Raw genomic sequence first — 25,109 nt, forward strand, 5'->3', positions numbered from 1 at the left:
TTTTTCAATTTTGACTAACACTAAATGTGGCTTTTATAGTATTGTCTGCCTTTAAAAGCAATCATGGATATTAAAAAAATATAAGAAATACTCATCCATAACCTAGGTAAAATTGGCTTTGCTATCTGGTGACTGTAGACTCATAACACCACAGTGTCTTTCTGTGAATCATATGTTCAGGGTTCCTTCCCTACACAGGACTACAAGAGAGCATGATTCTCAGTTAACCTGCAACATTTTGCAAAATGATCCTCTTTTGGAAAGACAAAGGATAAAGGCTACTACACTCACGGATCATGTGGGTACTACACTTTGTATAATAACATTTATATAACATTGTTTCATTTGATTGTCAGAGCAACCCTATGAAATGAATGTTATAATCCCCACTTTGCACAGAAGAAGGTGGAGCTTCAGAGGCATTCAATATCATCTAACTTTTCCCAGGTTAACACTGTAACTCAAGGACTCCCTGGAATAAGAGCAAAGTCCCTTTTTGGTATCTTGGGACAGATAATTCAGCAAGGAGATGAAACAACACTGTTGAACCACAGAGAGTAATAAAAACTGTAAAATGAAGGGATATAAATACAAAGAAAATGCTCTATACCTTCAAGATGATTATTATAGGGAGACATTTTAACTTTAAGCCTTAAAAAATTATGTGTGTGATTGTTTGCTACATGGGTGTGGCAGTCGGTGACAGTGCGTCATAGGAGACCAACTGTTTCCAGACAGGATGTTGGCAATATAATTTACATATTTGTAAGGTACTGATTCCAAATTAGTCTATCCCCTTTGTTACAGTGCTAACAAAACTTTGTCTGGTCATACAAGCTAGCTTCCTCTCCCTTCCTTAGCACTATTATTTTGTGTATTTTAATTCAATTTAGCAGGTGCTATCAAACCCCTATTATATTTTAGGTTTGCCCTATGTAGATGAGATTTGACCTCTGACTTCAGGGACTTCCAGTTGTACCATCCATGATCATTTCCATTTAAAATATTACAATTGAAAATTGGAGTTGAAGGACACCTGGGTGGTTCTGTCGGTTAAGCATCTGCCTTTGGCTCAGGTCATGATCTTGGGGTCCTGGGATCAAGCTCCACTTTAGGCTCTCTGCTCAGAGGGGAGTCTGCTTCTTCCTCTCCCTCTGCTCCTCCCCTCCACTTGTCCTCTCTCTCTCTAATAAATAAAATCTTTTTTTTTTTTTAAAAAAAAAGAAAATTAGTGTTGAAATGTTATTTTTATTTATTTGTTATGACCCACGTAGTCTGTATTCAACACAGACAATAATACAAAATAAAGATAAATACAATGAAAACATAAAATACACACATACACTGAATCCTCCTATAGATAGATCTATCATCTATCACTAGCTTATTAAAAATATTAGCACTCACATACACTTCCTGAGTCCTTAGTGTGTCTAAGTCATTTTTTCAGTTTTGCAACATCACAACTACTATTATCTGGGGCTAGAAAATTCTTTGTTACAGGGCTCTCCTGGGCATCATGGGATGTTAAGCATCCTGAAGGTCAAAACCACCTCTATTTGAGAACCACTGGGTCAAAATGTTTGAAAGCACTGTTTCATCACAACAGTGCCAAGAGGCAGCTATTACTTTTACTTCATTTTACAGCCAAGGAAACTGATGGTCAGAAAGGCTAAATGATCTGGGTGGGTCCCTGCAGCCATGAAACAAAGGAGCAGAGGTTTAAATACAGCTGTGACTGCCTTCAAACCTCTCCACCACCTATTCTCTCTCATTTAGGAGGATGAAATAATAAAATGTACGACCACAAAACTTGCCTTTCTCGATGTTCAATAATATATTATGTGCATCTTTCCATGTAGGTCAATAAAGATCCACATCATTATTTTTAATGGGGATACGATATTCACATGAGGCGATGCCGATTATTAATTGAGCCAGTCCTTCATTGCTGGACATTTATGCTGCTTCTTACTTTCAGATATTACAGATAATACTCCGAGGAGCATCCTTCTACATTGATCTGCGCATAACACATTTCTTTTAAATGTTTTATTAGTCCGAATTTCAACGAGGAATTTATTATTCCAGATGTGACATTTCTGATTGGGAAAGGTGGTGGTGCTACTGATACTTGTATCAGGAGAAATAATAGCCACGAATCAAGATTATCTCAGGGAAAATGGTATGTATTCACACCCAAGTTTTAGTGGCTTTTCCAAACTTTAGCACATACTAGCAAGATGGCCTTTTCCTGTTATTTAGATTTGGTTCTCCCTCCAAAGAGATCAGAAAATTTTCCATAAAATTCATCAAGATCTTTCCGGGACATAGAACAATTTCTGCCCAAAAAAAGTAAAGTGAGGCTCTTAACCATAATTTTCAAGCCCCGGGCATACAGCTGATCACATAACTGAATACTTTTTCCTTACAGAAGTAGCCAGAGATTTTCTGTCTGGGATTGAGTGATTTCACAGATTCTATTTACTTTTTAAAAATCTCCCTGGGTTGTTGAGACACATAATTATATCTGTTTTTAATCATAATTTATTCTATTCAGTAATCATTGAATGCTGTGTACCAGGCATCATGCCAGGTGCTTAAGACACAAAGATGCCCAGGGTTCACCAGGTCTGAGTAGACTGTATATAAGATACAGAGTTCTAAAACATAAAACTAATGTTTTCCTGTTCTTTTATACCAGTCTCTTCACACAGCCCCTCAGTGCTTCTCTGAGCTTCCATGGCTTTCTTGTTCCAACATTCATCCTTCTTGCTGCATGGGATGCCCCACTTCTCTACACTATTACCACCATCATTCATATAAAAGGCTAGGCCTCTTCATTAAAAATGTAGGTTGAGGATCTCCTATTTTTTGAAGTTTCAGCATCCCCTGAAGCATTCCTGGTCTAGGCCCCAATCTGGGCAAGACCTCCATGAAGGCCTTACATTCCCTTTTGCAATTCTGTGCTTACCATCTATCTTCCAGACAGAAATGAGTGTTCCTTCAGTTGCAAGCACATTTTTGTCTTTGTGTCCCAAGAGCCTAGCAGGGAGTCTATCTAGTCTGTGACAGGTACTCAGTGGATTTTTACTCGTTAAATGGAGGGAGAGGACAGTGTGAGTGTTTGTTTGGCCCTGCTTCAATTTCCCCAGAGGGCAGATAGAGAGGATAATTCATCTAAGAATGGCCGCATTAGCGTGAGCTGATAGTGGACCTGTCCTGCATTTCTCCTTGGAAGAATTAAAATCATAATGTCCCAGATGCATGCAGATTGATACAACACCATGGCCTGGGGTATTAGAGGTGATGGCGAGGGCTCAGGACAGTCTCCCTGCTGGCCATCAAACAAGGTTTAGATAGTGTTGGGTTTCCAGAGGGCTCTATTTGGATAATATGTGGGTGGAGCCTTGTATGGTGGAGGGACGGAACAAACAGAAACCAGGTAAACAGAGGCCGATCAAAGTCCAATGTTCCCATTGTGTTGTAATCATCTTACTTGACTATCTTGCCTACAAGTATGTAAAAAGCTTGAGGGTTGGAGGTATGTAATCCGTTCATCTTTTAACCTCAGCCTTCTTCCCAGGGCCTAATACGAGGTGGGTCCCTATTTAAAGGTCCTTGAGTTGCAGAACAGGCTTTATTCCTTATAAGAATTTTCAGTAAAAAACATGGGAACTGGAACAAAAGTTTCCTTGGATACTCTAGGTGCTTTCAAGACAGAAGAGTCTTCCCTGCAATCACCTTAGACTTTTGAACAATAACCTTATTCCAGCAGTGAGCCAGAGCTAGCTTACATTAGCTTATAAGAGGCAATGTTTAAAAATTGAGAAATTTTGTCAGTCAGTTGTTAATATCTTGGTAGCTCAAAACTGGCCAAAGAAGGAGAATTTACACCGCAGGAATTGGAAAACCCCACAAAGCAGGGCCTTCTCACCACCATGCAACCCCTGGTAGCCAAGTTCCCAGCACACAACTGCCTACTTCTAAGCCCCGGGGCCCCTGATTTAGTTTCCAATAATCTCTTCTGGTTGCAGATCTTCAGAAGCCACAGCTAAAGAAAACTGATGTAGCTAATGACCAGCGTTGGGGGAAGGAGAAAAGAAAACAATGTATTTCTTAAATTTGGTTTCATATAGTGCCTTTATTTATTTATTTATTTATTTATTTATTTATTTATTTTTATTTATGATAGTCACACACACACACACAGAGAGGCAGAGACCTAGGCAGAGGGAGAAGCAGGCTCCATGCACCGGGAGCCCGATGTGGGATTCGATCCCAGGTCTCCAGGATCGCGCCCTGGGCCAAAGGCAGGCGCTAAACTGCTGCGCCACCCAGGGATCCCCTCATATAGTGCCTTTAAATGGCATTCATGCAAGTTAGGAGATACAGGTGAAGAAGTCAGGATTGGAACTAGGAATCTCTTTTCAGGATAAAGGATTTATGAGCTCTGAATCCCAGTTTCCAACCTGCAATTGGGACTAAACATCTTCAAATGGCTGGCTGTGAGTCTTAAGATAATGTACCCACTAAGAAAATAGCAACCATTTCTCGAACATATAACTTAGGAGCATATATGGTGGTTTCAGGACTGTAATTCCTTAACTGAAGCCAATAGGGCCAGTTTTATTGTGACCTCAGATATCTTGAACTTTTAGGAAGGTAATGTAATTCAAATAATATGTGTGTGTGTGTGTGTGTGTGTGTGTGTGTTAAACATCCCGGAGGGATCCTGGAGGGTCTCTGTAACCAAATATATTCATTTTCCTGCAGCAAAATTCATGAGTATTCACTCAAAAGAGAGTAAGAAATATTATTAACAGCCTCAAGTTAATTCAGGTCAGATTTAGTCATCAAATGAGCGTGCATCAGATTACAAAAATATTTCAGTTTTCAGAGCCATTTGGATTTTGAATTATGATTGGGGATTTGGACCTGTATTATTGATATCACTGTTAGTTTGCCATGCCCAGTGGAATGATTTCATAGCCAATATTTTCTGGAGAATTCTGACTTCAAAGAGCCAAATATATCTTTTCCTTAAGCCATCAATATGGTCAGACCCTTTAGCTTTGTCTCCTGTACTGGCTTTCAAATTGTGAACTGATATAAATATTCTTTGTGGGATTCAGTCACTCTCAATAGAAATCACCTTGATCTCTTAAAGAATTGCTACTGTAAAATGTGCTGCCAGCCTTTGACATAGGGTATTGTGAAAAGCCATCACAGCCCTAAACCCGCTCATGAAAATTTCCTTTTCCCTTTCAGACATTTCCTCTTCCAGGAACAAATTTTTACATTACGGGCTTCCCCTCAGCCCCCTCAAAAATATAAAACTATGGATCTGCATTTGTATTTCAAGTCTTCCAAAAGTAGAGGTGGCTTTTTATTTTCCCCCACTACTTGTTTTGATGAGAGAACCTGGCATTGCTGGTCATGAACCTAAGTGAACAAACCTCTCTTTCTGCTGCAAAGGCAGCAGCCCAAATTTCTATGTTCTAACTCCACAAGGCATGACATTCTGTTTTATGGTTTCTTAACAAGATAATGGCTTGGACATTTCTAGAGTGGATATGATTATATTTGTTGATTGGGTTTGTTAAAAATGCACTCACATTTGGCCTTTGCTAACATGAACGTTAAATACATCACAGACTTTAATGATCCCAGATAGTCTGCCCATTAGGACATTAAGAGGCAGATCTGATTAAAGAGACTTGTACTCTGTACTTTACAGACGAAATCACTCATACTTCCCTGGATTCACTGAATATTAAGGACCCCAGACATTAGGCTCTTGTAGGCAGATAGCTCTTCCCCACTAGTTCTAACAAGAACAGGGGCAATGATAACTAAGTATCTAACCATTATGACTAGAAGGACTTTTCCTGCTTTCTGTTGATGTGCCAGGCACATTGCTAAGCATTTTTATGTCCCTGTTTTTGCTTCAACAACTCTCAGGACTAACTACTATTAGCTTTTTGCACAGAGCAGGGAACTTCAAAGCTTATCTATTTAAAAACAGGAGGCCTCTAAATGAGGAAGCATTCAATGAAAGGAAGAGAAAGAGCAAAAAGGAACCAATATTAAATGAACACTTCTATGTTCCAGACATTTTATGGAGATGGTGTTAGCTGGCATAGAAAAGACGTAACCATGTTCTTCAGGTGCAAAAACTTAAGTTGGAGAAATTAAGCACATCAAAATCGTGGATCTCATAAATGGGAAAGGGGAGATTTTAAATCCTTGAGTCTGGCTCCAGAGCTGGTGCTCATCCGTGACCCAGTGCTGTCTGCCAGATGGGTACGGTGCTGGGTAAGACAGGGCAACACATCTCTGCCTCCTTGATCTATGTTGGGAGATCATTTACATACACGTGATTAATACCTGAGTGAAGATGCAATTACTTCAAGTGTGTTCAACATGTGCATTTCAGACTTTGGGGGAAAGATGCTTCTCCTCATTTCCCTCCATTGGTGGGAGGCCTGTTGACACAAAACTCTGGGTCTCTCTCTACCTTCTTACATCGGATTGGTAAACTTGGAAGGAGAAAGTGAAAGCAAGTGCACTTATTAGGCCTCTCCACGGAGAGCCTGCTTTATAATCTGTGCCTCTATCCTATAACTTTTACCAACTGCCAGTGACTAGGGAGGCGAAGTAAGTCTATCTGGAATTCAGGGTTTGGATGCTCATTTGCTCACAGATAACAGCCCCACTCTCCACTATCAGCTTTATCAATAACAGAGGTGATATTTTGGACTTACATCTATTTCATTGCCACGTCTTATTTCCCTTAGTTTGGCACTGTCGAGAGAGGCACTGATTTCCATGTTCCCTTGAGTCCAACAGAGACCAGAAAAGTCATAGAAGCCACAAAAAGTGAAATTCAATGTTAGATAAAGTAATCGGGAAAAGCTTCATCGAAATTGAGAACTCTGAACTGGACCTCAAGAAATGGGTTGATAAAGAGAGGCACAGTCTCTCCATTTTATAGAGCATTGCAAAGCACGAGCCCTCATCAGAAAAGAAGAGCACAGCTCGAGAATGGCACAGTCATACTTTGAAATCTCAGCTCAAATAGACAATTCAGATATATATTTTAGAACTGTGTTTAAATTTCCTAACCTGTAAAATAAAATAATTCAACCTTTCAAAAAATATATGCACTTATATTTACTATGTATTTAGTAATACATATACATATAAATTGATAATGATATATGCAGGTGAAATCCCTACAGAACAGTACCTCACCAACTATTCTCACATTCCAACATGATACCTTTTTTTTTTTTTTAAGTGGGCTCCATGCCCAATGTGGAGAGCTCATTGAGATCAAGACCTGAGCCACCCAGGCACCCTATGATGTCTTTTTCTAAATATAAACTTTCAATTTTAGAATACTTTTAGATTTACAGAAAAATTAGAAGATGTTACAAAGGTTTCCATATACCCCTCATCCAGTTTCCCCCATTTTTAACAACTTACCATGACATGTTTGTCAACACTGAGAAAATGATATTGATACAGTTCTCTTACCAAACTCTAAACATTATGTGGGTTTCACCAGTTTTTCCTTCCTTTTTTTTAAAAGTAGTGTCCATGTCCAAAGTGGGGCTTGAATTCATGACCCAGATATCAAGAGTCATCTGCTCTATGGATGGAGCCAGCCAGGTGCCTTTCACCAGTTTTTCCCTGTCACGTTTGTGTTCCAGGATTCAATGCAGAACACCGTATGGCATTTAGTTGTCAAATCTCCCAATTCTGGGATCCCTGGGTGGCTCAGTGGTTTAGCACCTGCCTTTGGTTCAGAGCGTGATGCTGGAGTCCCAGGATCGAGTCCCACATTGGGCTTCCTGCATGGAGCCTGCTTCTCTCTCTGCCTTTCTTTCTCTGTATCTCTCATGAATAAATAAATAAAATCTTAAAAAAAAAAAATCTCCCAATTCTTTTGGTTTGTGGGAGTTTCTCTGTGTTTCCTATTTTTAATGACCTTGTCAATCTTGAGTATTTCCCTTCTGTTTGAGAGGCAGTATGTCATAATTTTCATAGCGAATTTGGACTCACAATAAGACATCCATTATGATTCGACCACTTACTAATCATGTGACCAAGGGAAAGCCATCCTGGCCTCAATTTCCTCAACTGTGAAATGAGAATAATAATACCTACCTCATAGGGTTGTGTGAAGGATATAAAATATATAAATGTCTTAATTGTGAATCTCCAAAGAAACAGAACCAACAAGGGTGTGTGTGTGTGTGTGTGTGTGTGTGTGTGTGTGTGTGTGTGTGTGTATTATTAAGAAGTGGCTCATGTAATTATGGAGTCACCCATGTTCCAAGATCTGCAGGGTGAGTTGGCAACAGAGACCAGGAATATTGATGGTAAATTCCTTTCAAGACCCAGGAAGAGCCAGTGTTTCAGTTTCAATACAAAAGCATGAAAACAAAAACAAAAACAAAACCAAAACAGTGTCCTAGTTCAAAGACAGTCAGGCTTGGAGAATCCTCTCTAACTCAGGAGAGGGTCAGCCTTTTCACTTCATTCAAGCCTTTAACTGATTGGGCAAGGCCCACCCACATTAGGGAGGACAATCTGCTTTATTTAGTCTACTGATTTAAAAATTAATCTCATCTCAAGACACCTTCCTAGAAACACAACAGCATAATATTTGGCCAAATATCTGGGCACTTCAAGGCCCACTCAAGTTGACACATAAAACTAACCATCATACTAAGTAACACACCCCATACCCACAGGGCGTTCTGGAAACAATGGCTATTATTCATATGCTAAGATGACTGTCAGAAAACACTGGAGGCTTTTTTCCCCCTTATAAATCTCCAGTCACAGGGTTGAAACTAGGCCTTGGATGCTGCTGAGCAGGCTGCGGGTTTCAAAATGAACTTAAATCATCACAACAAGGGGGAAAATATAAGGAAAGAAAACCCCATAATAAGCAAAATGTAAAAGATACCAAGAATGATTGCCCCATCTGATCTGAGGACTGTTAAAATCTCTTTTTCTTCTGGCCCCTCCCAGAGGAGGATTTGTAGTTACTTGGGCTGATGGAACTCTGGCATGGTAAGAAGTTTCTCTTCCTTCTCAGCATTCCCACCTGAACAGAAAGAAGCCTCTCTGGAGTAAGTCACTCAGTGCATTGCTCATTCGGTCTAAATTATAATTTGCTTCAAGGCCAACAGAAATGTAATTAATGATAATAAGTGTAGTCATAAAAAAAAACCTTGCATTTATTTGGTGCTTACTACTGGCCAGGTACCATTTTAAGCACTGTGATGTCATTTCATCTCCAGAAAAACACTTGTGAGCAGGTATTATTGTTATTATCTCATTTTGCGTATGGGAAAACCAAGACTTAGAAAAATAATTATACAATATTAATTGTAAATGAAAGACCACTAACATTTATTGAGTGCCTTCTGTAGATGAGATGTCACCCCAAACACATTAGGTAGATATCTCATAGAATCTTCACAACTAATTTATTTCATATAAAGTCTTATTAATGATCCCTATTGCACAGATTAGAAACTTATGTCATAAGAGACATTTTGGGATCATAAACTTCAAAAGAGAGATACTTGGACTATAGGCTGAGTCTGCCTCACTTTGAGACTTTTGCCGTTGATCTTTGTACAAAGAAAGTACAAAGAAACTGGAGCCAGGAGACTGGGATTCTCAGATCTGGTGCTAATGTCCTGGGACACTTTGAATAAGTCACTTCTCCTCTGGTCTTGATTTCAGCTCAGTACACTGAGGAAGGTTGGGGCCAGACATTCTAGTGCATCTCTCCCTGCTTCCCAAGTGAAGAGGTATAGTATAATGGAAGGATTATGGGGTTTGGGGTCAAACAGACCTGGGAATGAATCCCAGCATGCTCCTTCTACCCCCACTTAAAACTTCTATAGTCTTAAGTAGTTTGTTTAATTGGCCTATTCTCATTCATTTATTCAAAACCATAAATTCGGCACCTATTTTGTGCTGGAGATCCTATTTCTCTGAGACGAACAAATGGGTCACATTCATGTCTTCACAGATTTTATGTTCCAGTGGAAGGGAAAGAGAAATGCTTACTTTTTCTCTCTGCAAAAAATTAAGGCCAACAATACCTACAGCTCAGAGAAGCTTAATAAGAGTCATGAAAATGCATCCCCAAAGTGCATTGCCTGGTACCCAGTAGCAGTGGGGTATTTTGCATAATGGTCAACCAAAGTTTCAGTGTCTGTTGTGCAGGGAAATGCTTGAACTTTGTTTCTCAGTTATTGCTTTCTCTACTATGAGACAGAAGAGGTTTCTTCCAACCTCTTCACATGAGTGGATCCCATGACTTAGTTGCTTTTATTTTCACAAGATATTGCATGAGGCCCAGATGGGCTCAGGGGTTGAAACAAAGATGTGTGTTAGATTCTGCAGGTCATGGCTCTATGGGCCACTCAAGGGCTTTGAGAAAACGTGGATGGTTAGAGCCAAAGAAGGCAGGAAACACTTTGTGCAAGGGCTGGTGCTGGATGGGTGATGAATAGCAGAGTTGTGGTTCCATTTTGCAGAGGGCTGGAAGGCAGAAAAACAGGATGGACAGATGAAAAATGAACTTACCACTCACTGGCTAGGTGATCTCAGGCAAATCCCTGCTTTGTGAACTTCGTTTTCCTCATCTGTAAACCACTCTCTTGGTGCACTTTGAGAACAGGAGCTCATCTTCATTATAGCACCTCGCATTTTATATTGGATTCATTCTTTCTGGTTGGGTCAACTCTGTCTATATCTGTGGTCTCTGCCATGGTCCAACCATTGGTACCCTGGCTTGAACCACATGAAAACCCTCCTACACTAAGGAAATATCTCCCCTCTTGCCCTCTCCGGTCTGTTCTCTATTCTATGGACAGAGTTATCATCTCAAATTGCAAATATGATCCCTTATCCCCTCACTTGTGACCCTTAAAAGGCTTCCCACCATTCTTGAGAGAGTAACAAAACTCTTGTACAGTTTCTAAGCATTTTCCAGACTTAACTCCCTCTACTCTCTTCTTTCTCCCTGAGCATCAGCCACACCAACTGCCTCTCATTTCTTCCTGACTGTAGAGCCCTTTCTCAGTCTGTTCCCTGTGCCTGGAACACCTTTCCCAATCCTCATCTTGGCTAGTTGACTTTCGCTCAATTCTTTGGATCTTAGTTCAAATATTGCTTCCTAAAGAAAGACTTTCTCCGATCCTTCAGACTAGGTGAGGGTCCCCATTTCCTTCATACATTTATAATTTGTCTTTATAGAGGTGTAATCTTTTTGTTAATATTTCAAAATGTTTGTCTCCCCATCTGACTGTCAGCTCCATGAGCATAGGGAGTCCATATTTTATTATTTTATCCTTGTAATATTGAACGATGCCTGTTATGTAGTAGGTGTCAAATGAATATTCTTTGAATGATGAAATGAGCAAATGTATTTGCCTCCCACCTTGGAGACTGGGGATCAAGCCTTCATTACTATGGGCCCAGTACTTAATAAAGTACCTGGAATTAGCAGGATGCTTTCTACAAGTACATGTTGAAAGGAGATATTTCATGAGCAGTCATGCTGGATGATTTGACAGCCTTGCTCAAACAATACGTTTCTGTGACACTGAGTCTGTGGTTCGCCACCTCCATCAATGACAGCAAGCTGGCTGCACCATGTCATGCCTTTGCAACATCTTCTCGTGATTAAACAAAACCCCAAAACTCTGGACAAAGCCTTTCTATTTTCAATGGAGTTTAAGCTGCTTTATGGATCCAAACTGTGTCCACTACCCTCGCCACCATGTGACTTTCTTGTTAATCAAGGACATATGTCTGCTGACTTCAGTGGGGACTCTAGTGCTCCCTGAGCCACTGAGATGAGAGAAAGCTAGTGCTTGGATAATCTAAGAAAAACAGAGGCAGAGGGATTATGAAATGTTAGTTGAAATAAAGCCTATGCAAAGGATGTAGAGTCACACACATGAGAGGAGCAGTAAACAGGAGATTTCGGCCTGGATATTGTATAGGCTGTGTGCTCCTGGGCTGTTACATTAAGGGTACCCAGAGATCTCAGCCCCCTCCAATAACTGCCAGGGGAGCATTCACATGGAGAAGCCAGGCCCTCAGTCTCCTGACTTCATGCCTGAGCTCTTCTACAGTATGGTGCTGGGGGAGAGCAGTCTTTAGAAATAAAACTGTCCTGCGGAAGACAGGAGAGAACTCAGGAGTCCTGGGGATAAAAGAGAATACGTCTTCCTCTGGCTGGTAATCTGAAAATCAAGTTAGCCTTTTAGTTTTCATAAAGTCAATGCCTGGCCAGGGTCTCCGCATAATTCATATCTGGTATCTGCATGGTGGTGTGAAGATCCTAAAGAGACTCCCACGTGTATTTTCCACAGCAAATCCCCACAACACCATGATGCTGCCATCACTGGTCCCCTTCATGCAACAGGAAACCAGGATAAAGGGACTCAGCCAGAGTCAGGCTGCTACCAAGTGGAGGAGCTGGGAACTGGGAATAGAATGTGCAGGTGCCAGAGCAAAACCCTGTGTTTTATTTTGTTTGCTTCTCTCCCCTAGGACCCTGTGTTGCCTGGCCTAGGGCATGGCCTTAGTGTGGTCCTGTGATGGAATCACATGTGCTCAGAAGCCTGATCGCTCTTTCAAAGATCTCAGATTGTGCTTTTCAGTTGGAGGGAATGAGAGCACCGCTCACATATGAATGGGGATCTGAGGAACTAGTGGTTGTCCAGGGTCACTTCTGCAGAGTAACGCCGATTGGGTGGCTCTTCTGCATGGTTCCTGCCCCCATCTTCCTTGGGGTGTCCAAAGTGTGATGTCAAGGTGACCTCAGAGGCCTCCTACCTGGTTTCTCTGCCCCTGGTTGTGCCTCCCCTATCTCTGATGCCCCACCATCACCCTACTGAGGCAAGAGTGATATTTCTTTCTTCTTTTTTTTTTATTGGAGTTCAATTTGCCAACATATAGCATAACACCCAGTGCTCATCCTGCCAAGTGCCCCCCTCAGTGCCCATCACCAGTCACCCCAACCCCCCACCCACCTCCCCTTCCACTATCCCTTGTTCCTTTCCCAGAGTTAGGCGTCTCTCGTGTTTTGTCACCCTCACTGATATTTTCACTCATTTTCTCTCCTTTACCTTTATTCCCCTTCACTATTTTTTATATTCCCCAAATGAATGAGACCATACAATATTTGTCCTTTTCCGATTGACTTATTTCACTCAGCATGATACCCTCCAGGTCCTCCACATCGAAGCAAATGGTGGGTATTTGTCATTTCTAATGGCTGAAGAATATTCCATCATATACATAGACCACATCTTCTTTATCCATTCATCTTTCGATGGACACCGAGGCTCCTCCCACAGTTTGGCTATTGTGCCCATTGCTGCTATAAACATTGAGGTGCAGGCGTCCCGGCGTTTCACTGCATCTGTATCTTTGGGGTAAATCCCCAGCAGTGCAATTGCTGGGTCGTAGGGCAGATCTATTTTTAACAGAGTGATATTTCTAAAATATAAATTTAGATCCCATAATTTTCCTCCTTAAAATTCTTTCATGGTTTCCCATTACCTCCAGAACAAAGTGCAAACTCAGTAGGACAATTATGGCCATTCATAACCTGCCTGTCCCTGCTTTACTCCCTCATTTACTAAACACACAATCACCAAAGGCTTTTGGGGCAGGTGCATAGCGGTCCTGGGGAAATGCACGCGAAGAGGTCTGCTATTCCCAGACTGCTCAATCTGGATTTTATACTCTGGCCGCCATGAGGTTCTCCCTGTCTCCTGGAGTACCTCCTCCTTTCCAAATCTCTGTGGTTGTTCCTTTTATTCCCACTCTGTAGAGTGTCTACTATAGAATCCCTCAGATACAGCTCCTCCAACAACCAGCCCCTGATCCCCTGCCTGGTGAATCCATCCCACACGGAGATTCAGGTTTCTCCCTTCCTTACTCTGACAAGGCTTTCACAACCCATAAGAGGTTTATTCTACTTTCTTTACCTTAATTACAGCATATACCATTTTGCATTATAATCATTTGTGTGACCTTTTATGGCCCCAAAGCCACCATGACCACCTCGATAGTACGGACCCCACTTTCTCTATCCTCGGTGTCTAACACAGAGGGAGGCACCAGATGCAAGGTGATGAGCTCCTTAATAACACCGTGTGCCTGGCTTCTTGCCTCGTGAATGAGGCATTGTTCTGGCTGCACCGGCTGCAACCGCCCCCCTACTTCCCCCAGATTTCTCTGCAGCCTCCCTCTACATGTCTGACACTTAGGTTTGTGTTCCAGAACAGTCTGTGGCCATCTGTCCTTCCTCATTCTTTGGAGGCAATCTTTCCATGGAAGGGTTGCTTTGCTCTGCGTAGTGTCCGCTGGCACCTAGCCCACTGCCAGGCCCACAGCAAGATCTCAAGGAACAGCTGTTGCTTTTGGAAGATGATAAGGATTTGTTAAAATTTCTGGGAGTACGTAACTATCACCCTTTGCAGTATATATGTATATATTATATACATGCTGCTGTATATATGTAAATGTTACTATTTATAACATATGTATGTATAATGTAAGGTATATATAATATATATATTACTCACATAGGTATATATATTGCTTTATATAATGTAAAGTATATATACGATATATATTACTCATATATGATAGGTGTGTATATTACAAAATATACATATATTTTAAAATATATCTATTTCTTAATTTTTCAGCTTATCACAATTACAAAGAGAAAGCTGTCCTTACTAATTTTTACTAGTAAACTTCAGAAACTGAAGACTTCTTAGGAAAGGGACCACGTTTATGCAAATTTCTATTTCAAGCCTCTAGCAGACACCTTGTATTTGCCAATGCTCAATAAATATGTTTTAAGAATGGGTAAATAATAATGATGTGTACCATTTATTGAATTTATACCACATGGGGTAACTTAAGTATTTTGCATCTATGTGTTTTCATTTAATTCATAAAATAACCTTGTGAAGTAGTCATTATATTTATTTTACAGAGGAGGAAGCTAAACTCAGGAAGTCTGAGTAAATTAGCCAAGGTCACGTGTCTTGTAAGGGGCACAGGGTAATTCCAAAATGAGCCAGCAGTTGCAAATCTCCATGCTGTTAACCTCTATGCTGTGCTTGAAGCAAGAGCCTCCACTTGTGAAAATAGAGCTATTTGGGAGAATGCAGGGCACTTTTGTTTTCCTCTGTGAAGAGACACAAGATAATAGGTCTGTGCCACTTCCCTGGGAAGGGTCCAGACTCTGCTTCCTTATTCTATAGTCTGTCACCAACTCATGCAGGCAGAGGGACCCACTGACCCCAGTCGTACAGGAGTGGAGGGTTTCCTGGAGTATGGGAATTACAGTGTTAAAGTCAAGACCAAGTTCGCCCTAAATTCAGGGCTAACATGATAGCATTAAGAGCTCCAGATAAAATTCATTTAGTCATTTATATATATGCTTTATGTCAAAGAGTGTGTATAGCATGTAGGGTGTATGTGTGGGCATGTGTACATGTGTGTGCCATATACTACTGTTATGAGGAAATGGGACATATTTTCTTGGGATGTTTATTCCAACTCCAAAGGATATGCTGGGCCAGACCAGGACAGGAGGAGCCTCACTTCTAAGCTGAAGTGCAAGATACTCATCCTCACATGTTGTAGGTTGGAGAAACCACAAACACAGACATAGGCACATTCTTTAACTCAGTGCATGGACTCATACACAGTCTCATATCTGCCGAACTGGACGCATTCCCCACAGTCTCACCCCCAATTCAGGCCCTGCCAGAGATATAAGCAAATATTCGTGCAGTCACCCAGTCATGACTTATACGTACTCATTCATTATATGTAATCATACATATGCACACACAAGTTTATGTTGGAATCATAGGTACTACACATTGTTACATATTTGCACACAAATATACAGACTACAAAAGTGCCATAGATACCATTTATATACACAAAGACGACACTACATGTATACAGACATGATGCAATGCATCATTCATGTTCACACAAAGCTGTGTATGCAAAGCAAAATATATCATCATAGAGACATGCATTGGTGTATATATGCATTCACACTTTCAAAATATGCAAGTGTGCATGCTCATGGGCACAGAGCTGATCTTTTATCCACTGCCTTTGCTTTACTTACAGAGGCATTTTCACAGATGCTAACATATTTTCCCTAATCCATATATTCAGTCACATTCAGAGGTGTACACAGATTCACATATACGCATATGCACATGTGCAGATTACACATTTCTCTCTTATACACACACATACAACATCCGTGGACAGTGCTTGAGTTGTTCTCTGTGACAAAGCTGGGTAAAAGGACAGATGAAAGAGAAAGAGAGGAAGGAAGGAAGGAAGGAAGGAAGGAAGGAAGGAAGGAAGTGAATGCAGTCGGATCCTTCCGGGCCTTTCCTTTCTTTCTTTCTTCCTTCCTTCCTTCCTTCCTTCCTTCCTTCCTCCCTTCCTTCCTCCCCCCCCTCCCTCCCTCCTCCCTCCTCCTCCCCTCCCTCCCTCCCTCCCTCCCTCCCTCCCTCCCCCCTCCTCCCTCAAGAAAAAGAAGAAAGGCAGGAAGGAAGAGTGAACACACACATATAGACGTATACGTATATTTTAACTGGATCTTACACCTGTCCCTATCTACTAACACAAGGCATTTTCTAACTATCCATCCTCAGTTAGATACACACTGACAAGATCCACAAAGACAGAGAATCTTGGGTCAGACAATTCTTGCTAACCCCTACATTGCCCCAAATATCAAATAGAGCTGGTGTATCTGCTGATTCTTTGTGTTCTCTTCAAGGCAAACAGGGGGGTTATGCCGAGGCCACTTGCACATGATCTTTGTAAAGCCCCACTGCCAGTGAGACCCCCAGAATTAGCAAGGTCCAAGAGGAAACTGACCGTAGAGGAATGTTTTTCTACTTAGCCAAGAGGATCCGGCTCCTTTGAACACAGACTTTCTGCTCAGAACTCCTAATGCATTCCACATTTGGCCATTAAATCCTAATTGGAGGCCTGCTGGGGAAGGTATGGGGGCCCAGCCTGCTAGCATTTCCTGGGTCACATCCCTGCAAGACCCAGCCTGACCCGGTGCCCTTGTATGACCTGCCCTTTTGAACTCTTAATCCCACTATTGGCCACAAAGAATTAGGAGCTCAATTTACTCCTGAAACCACAGGCATGTCCCCTCTGGTCTTCCTCTTCTCATCTGCCATCTCTTCTCCCCCCTTCCCCCACCCACCGCCACACACATATACACACTTTATTTTTCTTCCCTTTCCTGCCTCCTTACCAAGGAGGCAGGATGTCCTGTGGGGTCTTAATTGAAAGGCTCCAAAAAGCCTGAGACTTTTATGATGAAACAATTGTCCTTGGTAAATGTCAGGCTTGTATTTGATGATATTTATGACCTTTTTTCCATTAGCCTGTCATTTTCCTGAGAAATTATGACCCTGGCCCTGTCAGCCTAACCAGGCCGGTTTTATATATAGTAAGTGGTGTGCAGATGAGAAGAATCTCACCCTCCTCAGCCCAAATGACTCTCTGTCACATCAGATTCAGGGCATATCTCACCAGGTACCAATAAGCAACCGGAGAGATAAGATAAGGATGAAATAGCCTTGAAATGATCACTTTGGACAGTCTGGGTGATTTTGGAGTGAAAGCTAGCCTTCACTCTGCCTCTTGCTAGCTGTACTAACTTGTCCAAGCCATCAAACATCTCGAATCTTCAGTATTCTCATCTAGAAAGCAGTGATGATTAATCCTGCCCCAGGAAAGTGTTGCTGTGAAGATCAAATAAATAAATACAGGGAAAGGGGCTCTGTACGATTGAAAAATTAATCAGATATCATTAATATTATTGAAATAATCAAGAGCTTCCTCATCAATGGGAGCTTCAGGCCAGTAAGAAATAGAAACAATCATTGCCTTGAAATCTGAGGAAAATGACCATCATGGCCAATGGCTACAAAATACAGGAAGATAAATTTTGGTTCTATTTAAGGAATAATTTCTCAAGGGTTAGAACTGCAAGAGGATGAAATGAAAAGTTTGGAGGTGATAAAATCCTCATCCTTGGGGGCATTTACTTACTGCCCCCTGACAATGTCAGTCTCTGTCTTGTTGCTCTTGTTTCAATCCTATTGTTCAGAGATGAATTCTCCTGCAGACCCAAGTCTTCTCTAGGGACTATGCCAGCCCAGAGAAGGGCAGAACCTAAATAAATAGCCCCCAATCTCCCTGTCTAGAAAGGCTTGGATTCAAGCACAGATCTTGACCTGTACCCTAGAATCTCCTTCATGACCACTGGCATGGCTCGTTTCAAAGAAGATACGGTAAAGAACATGGGTGCTAGCGTCAGACTCATGATTTCAAATCCTTGTGATACCCCTTACTAGCTTTAAGGCATCAAACTACTTAATGGAAATCTCTGAGCCACAGTTTTCCTGTCATTAAAATGAGAGTAATGATAAAACCTACCTTATAAGATCACTGTGGGATTAAATGAAGTAATCTGTGTAATGTATGTGGCCCAATTTCAGTGTGGAGAAACCTTTTGGTAATGTTAGTTTTCATCATTAAGTGACAGTCTTGATGGTGGAGTCAATGATGGTGATCTAAAGCTGGATTTTATTTAATATGGAATTTCCCATAATAGACCCAGGAGCTGGTGTTCCATGGAAAGAACTTGATTCATATCTGTTGCCTATAGTCAAGGCCCCATGATGAAGAAAGTGGAGGATGCTATAAGAAGATAACTAATTGGAGGAAAGGGATCACATCTTAGGTTGAGTCAAGAAAGAGAGTTATGACAAAGTGGCATGTAAGCTCAACTCAACAGGATGAATAGAAGTCATCCAGGTGTGGAGTAGAGGAAAGACCATTCCAGAAGGAGAATAGGACCTGGACAAAAGTCCTGAGACTTAAACATTTTGGTTAATTGCAGTAACTGGAAAAAGACTAATGTGTCTGGAGTGTGCTAAGTGGCACTATGTGAGTTTGGTCAAAGGACAGATTTTCAGAGCCTGAACACCAGGGTATGGACTTGCAATCATCAGGATCTTAGCAGGAGAGTGACAGGGTCAGATTTATGTAGGTCACATGCTATTAAGTCACAGTGTAGAATTTAAACAAGTAGCATCTTACCACAGCCTAGTAGTGCTACTGTTAATCCTGTGCTGAATAAGCAAAGGATGGGAAGGATGACCAGTCAAGGCTGCAGTACGCTGCCATGTTTCATGCAGTCCTTAGAGACTGGATTCACATAGGAACACTGGTGCTCAGTAGAGGCTGTGCCTCAGCATGAGAACTACAAGTCTAGATCCTTATCTTGTGTAGTATTACATTCCCAGAGCCTAGAAATAGTATATGACACATAAACAGGCACCCAATAAAATTTTTTGGATTACATAAATCAGACCCAAGGACAGGCTGTGCCTTTATCACCAGTGAGTGGTTGCTTCAACTTTTGAATTTAGGAGGACACTTCTCCAAAACACTGCTCCTCAGATAATGCTCATCTATGACAAAGCGTCCTCAGATCCCTACCATCCTGCTCAGGCATATTCCTGGCTGCCCATTTTGGGGAAATGTAAGTCACAAGCTAACACTCTACTGAGTAATTTTTTGCAGTCTCACCGGATACTTGAACTGCTTTTCTTGTGGACCAGTAGATGGGAGAAATATAGGTAGTAAGATGTTACATTTTCGGCTTCTCTCAGTTTTCCCATAATATTCCAAACTGGGTGAAATAATGTTAAGAAATTAAATTCAATTTTCATCATCATACCTGTGTGAATTCTTTTTACAATGTGATAAAAGGGAAGCATTCCCAACTGAAGAATTTGCAATAAGAAAACAATGGTAAGCAAGGCAATAACATGAAATACATATTCATGCTGCTTTTTAAATTTTGTCCCACATTCTGAAGACTTTTAAATGTATCTTTTATCCTTTTTTGGTTTTGCTATGAAATGATAGTTCTAATAGATAGTAGTTGTTTTAAAGTATTTCGATGTCAAAATAAAATCTGTGTCCAAAATTATTTAGCAGACATATTCTTAATCTACAGGATCCTTAAATTTGAGATCCCTGGAAACCAGAGAAAGTATCAGAAAGGTAACAAAAAAACTTCCAGGGATCCATGTGGGCCAGGCTTTGAATGTAAGTACTCACACCTGCGCAAGAGCAATTGGTACTTATGTCATTATTTTCAGGATAAATGTTTAAAGTATCACCTCCATTTTGAGGTGGGATATAATTCTAGTTATTCCACTGCTAATAAGTAAAAGAGATGGGGTTCAGAATCAGTTTTCTTTTTTTTCTGGATCTAAATCAGCTCTTTTCAGCTACTATGTGCTACTAATTCCCTCCCCCCAAAAAAAAAATTGAATTGAAGAATTAGTGAATGAGTAAGGGAATGAATGATCTTGGTGGAAGGAGAAGGACCTCGAGACTTGGCAAACTGGAATTTGAATTGTGGCTTTGTCAATTACCATTGTTGGTATATTGTATTTTATTTTGCCTAGGTACCTTAGTCAATTTAGGTTGTTATAATAGAATATCATAGACTGGGTGGCTTCTAAACAACAAAAATTGATTTCTCCTACCTCTGAGAGCTAGGAGTATGCGATCAGGATGCCAGCATGGTCAAGGTGTGGTGAAGAGCCTCTTCCGGGTTGCAGACCGCTGTTTTCTCCTTGTGCCCTTACATGGCAGATAAAGAGGAATAAGTTGCTCTCTGGGGTCTCTTTTATAGGGCACTAATCCCATTCATAAGGATCCCACCCTCATGACCTAATTACTTTCCAAAGGTGCCAACTCCTAATACCATCACACTAGATTTCAACACATGAATTTTGGAAGGACACAGATGTTCAGTCTGTAACACTGAGTGTTCGCTCCGGGGATCAGGAGTTGTCAACCACTGCCGATGGGAAGAGAACAGATGTGATGTCTTAGCAGATATGTAAGAGCCTCTGGGTGGTTGACTTGTGACCTCTTCCGTGATCTGTTTAAATCTTCTCTCAGCCTTCATTCTCAAATTGAAGACAATAACAGAGAACCAAGGCTGACCCAGCACAAATAAATGTTTGCTGCTATGAGCTTTGGAAACAGTTTTGGTTGTTCACTTTTGCCTCACGAACTTGAAAAATCTGACTAATGCAATATTGTTTGAATAATTGTTAGATCTTAGCCACTAAACCATTTCAAGCCTCTGTCCTTATCTATAAAATGGGGATAATATGTATCTACTTTATAAATATAGGGATTTTATGAGAAAACAAAGTAGCTAATGTGTGCCAGACATAATACATGGTATAGAAGGAAAGTCTCAAGTGCCTTCATTTGTTTGAAATCTTTTTAAGCTCATGCTCTCTCCAAACGCTCCTTTATTCCTTTTTCCTGAACTATCCATTCCGATTCAAGCCAACTCCATTTATCAAACATCTATTATGGGAAACATTTTTTGGCAGGCATTGTGCCTGAGAATGTTTTCTCAGTTTTGCTTTTCAGCTGAAAGAAAGAGTATGAGGAAAACAACATGTACAGGACAAGGACATAGGTTCCTGGCCCAAAGCAAATACCTACCCCAAAGGGACCTCGAATTCCCACCCAGTGTTTTAATTATGAGATTTAAATATTTTAGGAGAGTTCACTTAATCAAACCTAATTTACCAGAGAGAAGAACCAATCCAGGTATTCAGACAGGACAGGATTTTTTAAACCAGTATCGATACTGAAAGGCAGAGAGTTACCCAATATTATGGAAGTGGAAAACGATCAATCAAAGAGAAGCTCATTAAAAAACAGTATTAAAAATATATCTTGGCAGCAAAGTGAGTCAGTAGTATTTTTTCTAAGTGTGGTCCTCTGAGCACCTGTGTCGGAGCCATCTTGTGGGAGCGAATTAATAGGCAGAGTCCTCGTTTCTGCCCAGACTTACCTGGTGAGAATCACTAACTGGCTAAGTTAAAGAAGCCACATTTGTAAGTCCCTCTTGGTTTCCTTCAAGACCTTGCTTTTCTTAACAGCACTATTATAGTACTTGATTTCTGATATATTTTACTATAGTATGTGTAGTTTGCACAAAATGAAATGTAAACACCCTAAATATTGAGTGTGGGGAGAAGCTTCCTCCCTTGACTCAATTGAACACACCCGGCCATCACCACCAAAAATAAGACACAGAACATTTTCATCACCTGAGAAAATTCCCTCCTATTCCTTCGTAGTTCTCTGCCTCTGCCCAGAGATAATCTCTTTCTGACTTCTACCACCATAGGTTGTTTTCCTGCTTGAGGAATTCACATAAATGGAATTATACATGATGTATTTGTTTAAATGTGTGTAAATTGTTCAAATGTGGCATGCTTTGCACAGCCTATTTTTGAGATTCAGCAATGTTGTTCTAGGCATCAGTAGTTTGTTCCTCTGAATAGTACTCTGGAGTATGAGCACAAAAATTTTTATCCGTTGTCCTGTTCTTGGACAGAAGGATTGTTTCAAGTTTGGGGCTGTCATGAATAAGGATGTAATAAACATTCTTATATTACTTTTTCTGGGGGCATGTGTTTTATTTTTCTTTTATAAATATCTAGGAGTAGAATTGGTGGATCATATAGTGCATATGTATTTAAATTTGCATGATACTGCCAAAGAGTTTTTATATTCTTACCAGCGATGCATGAGAGTTCCAGTTGCTCCACATCCTTGACAACAGTTGGTACTTACAATACTTTTTATTTATTAAAGATTTTATTTATTTATGGTAGAGAGAGAGAGAGAGAACATGAGTAGGGGGAGGGGAAGAAGGAGAGGAAGAAGCAGCTCCCCGCTGAGCAGGGAGCCCAAATCAGGGCTCAAACCCAGGACCCTGGGATCATGATCTGAGCCAAAGGCAGATGCTTAATGGAGTGAGCCACCCAGGCCTCTCGGTCTTTTTTATTTTTGCCATACTAGTGAGCATGGAGTAGCATGACACGGTGGTTTTATTTGCATTTCTCTGCAGAATAATAAAGTTAATTAACCTGATGGCTAATTGTTACTTACCTCTGGCTATTTGTAGATCTTCTTTTGTGACACATGAGGTCAAGTCATTAGTCCCCATTCCTTTCCTGCTCACTGCATTTGGACAAGCACAGGTCTGGAGGTAAGTACCCTGACCTCATAACCAAAATCTTTGGTTCTTGACTGGCTCTGCCATGAACCAGTTATGTGAATTTTGGGTCACATTGGTTTTCTTGCTTCCTCATGTACAGAATGTGGATCCTGCCTAAGTCATCCATTTATTTCCTTTTTTTGAGGAAAGGAAAAAGGGAGTGATTGCCCGTTTCCTAAAGAACTGATCCTCAGGGATGATCTGAAAAAATACACATACCTCAGACCTACAGCTTTTTGCATCAATCCCGCATTAACACATAAAGGGTCAACAATGAAAGGCTATTTTGGAGTAGCTTCAGAAGCAAATAGAGAATAATGTTTAACTCAAGATTTTCCTCATCCTTATACCTACCCTCTCCCCACCCCCAAAATAGTAACTGTGCCCCAACTTCTATGGATGGGGAAGAATTGGAGGACACAAATGAGCGCGCAGAGGCCAGTGGATCTATGAGTTTCTGCATCTATTTGACCACTTCTGTGAAATAGATCAAAGACCAAGATAGGTTTATGGAAGCAGAGCTGGGAGGATGTGTGCTTTGCTTAACAGCCCAGGCTCCAGGGTAGTATGAAGAAACCAGAAGAGCAAAAGCCCTTGAGAGCTGCCTAGAAATTCTCAATGGCATGGTATGGCACAAAATCAGTCAATTCACTGTGTACACCCCAGACAGAAAGAGGGTATATAGATAAAGACAAATGCAATGGAGAGCTCATTAAATATAAGAGATCAGATTCCATAAGACCCTGCATGGTCTCTGTTATTCTAAAATCCACCCTTGGGGTGCTTGGGTGGTTCAGTTGGTTAAGTGTCTGCCTTTGGCTCAGGGTATGATCTCAGGGTCCTGGGATTGAGCTCCATATTGGGGTCCCTGCTCAGTGGGAGAGTCTGCTTATCCTTCTCCCTCTCCCTCTGTGTGCTGTCTCTCTCTTTCATAAATAATAAAATAAAAAATTAAAAAAAATATTTAAAATCCACCCCTGAGGAAAGCTGAGGTAATGTTCTTACTTGATTGAATTTGCTTTCCCAATATGAAGTTGAAACAATTTAGAAATTAAGTTACTATGTAAAAAACAAAAAGTATGTTTAGAATTTCTCATGTGATCCTAGGGATGGAAATTAATGTGTAATTAATACACAAAGATTTTTATTTTACAAGAGGTAGAGAAGAATTCCTGAGAACAAGAGGTTGAGTAACTTAGAGGTTAAATCAACAGGTAGACCAAACACAACCCATAACTCCCAATTCTCAGTCCAATCCTCTTGCTCTTGAGTCATGATTTCATATATATATATATATAATAAATATATATTTATTATATTTTATATATATTATACATAAAGCTTTTATATTATTTATATTATATATATTTATATATAAATATATATATTTATTATATATATTTTTATATTTATTATATTTTTTATTTTAATTCCAGTGTAGTTAACATACAGTGTGATATTAGTTTCAGGTATATAATATAGTGACTTAACACTTCCATACATTGCCCAGTGCTCATCATAACAAGTGCCCTCCTTGATCCCCGTCACTTATTTCTCCCATCCCTCCACCTACTTCCACTCTACTGACCATCTGTTTATTCTACATAGTTAAAAGTCTGTCTCTTGGTTTGTCTCTCTCTCTTTCTTTTTTCCCCTTTTGTTCATTTGTTTGGTTTCTTAAATTCAAGACATGAGTGAGATCATATGGTATTTGTCTTTCTCCGACATATTTCACTTAGCACTGTACTATCTAGATCCATCTATATTGTTGCAAATGGCAAAATTTCATTCTTTTTATGGCTGAGTAATATACCACATCTTCTTTCTCTGTTCATCTGTCAATGGACACTTG

At 40.5% G+C, this 25,109-nt stretch overlaps 1 long non-coding RNA gene across 2 annotated transcripts in view; it reads right to left on the minus strand.

Moving 5' to 3' along the window:
• Positions 1-10,398: 10,398 nt before the first annotated feature.
• The window catches only part of LOC111098449, a 95,784-nt gene continuing 81,073 nt past the window's right edge, over positions 10,399-25,109 (minus strand). Inside the window, exons 4-5 of one of the 2 annotated variants that reach the window (XR_005368309.1) lie at positions 20,706-20,802; positions 10,399-10,578 (exon numbers count right to left, since the gene is read on the minus strand). This is a non-coding gene — a long non-coding RNA (uncharacterized LOC111098449). Of the gene's footprint in view, positions 10,579-20,670; positions 20,803-25,109 lie in introns of those variants that run through there. The other variant, XR_005368310.1, reaches the window with a different exon arrangement.

The sequence above is a fragment of the Canis lupus genome, chromosome 13 (assembly GCF_011100685.1).
Source record: "Canis lupus familiaris isolate Mischka breed German Shepherd chromosome 13, alternate assembly UU_Cfam_GSD_1.0, whole genome shotgun sequence".
Lineage (NCBI taxonomy): Eukaryota > Metazoa > Chordata > Mammalia > Carnivora > Canidae > Canis > Canis lupus.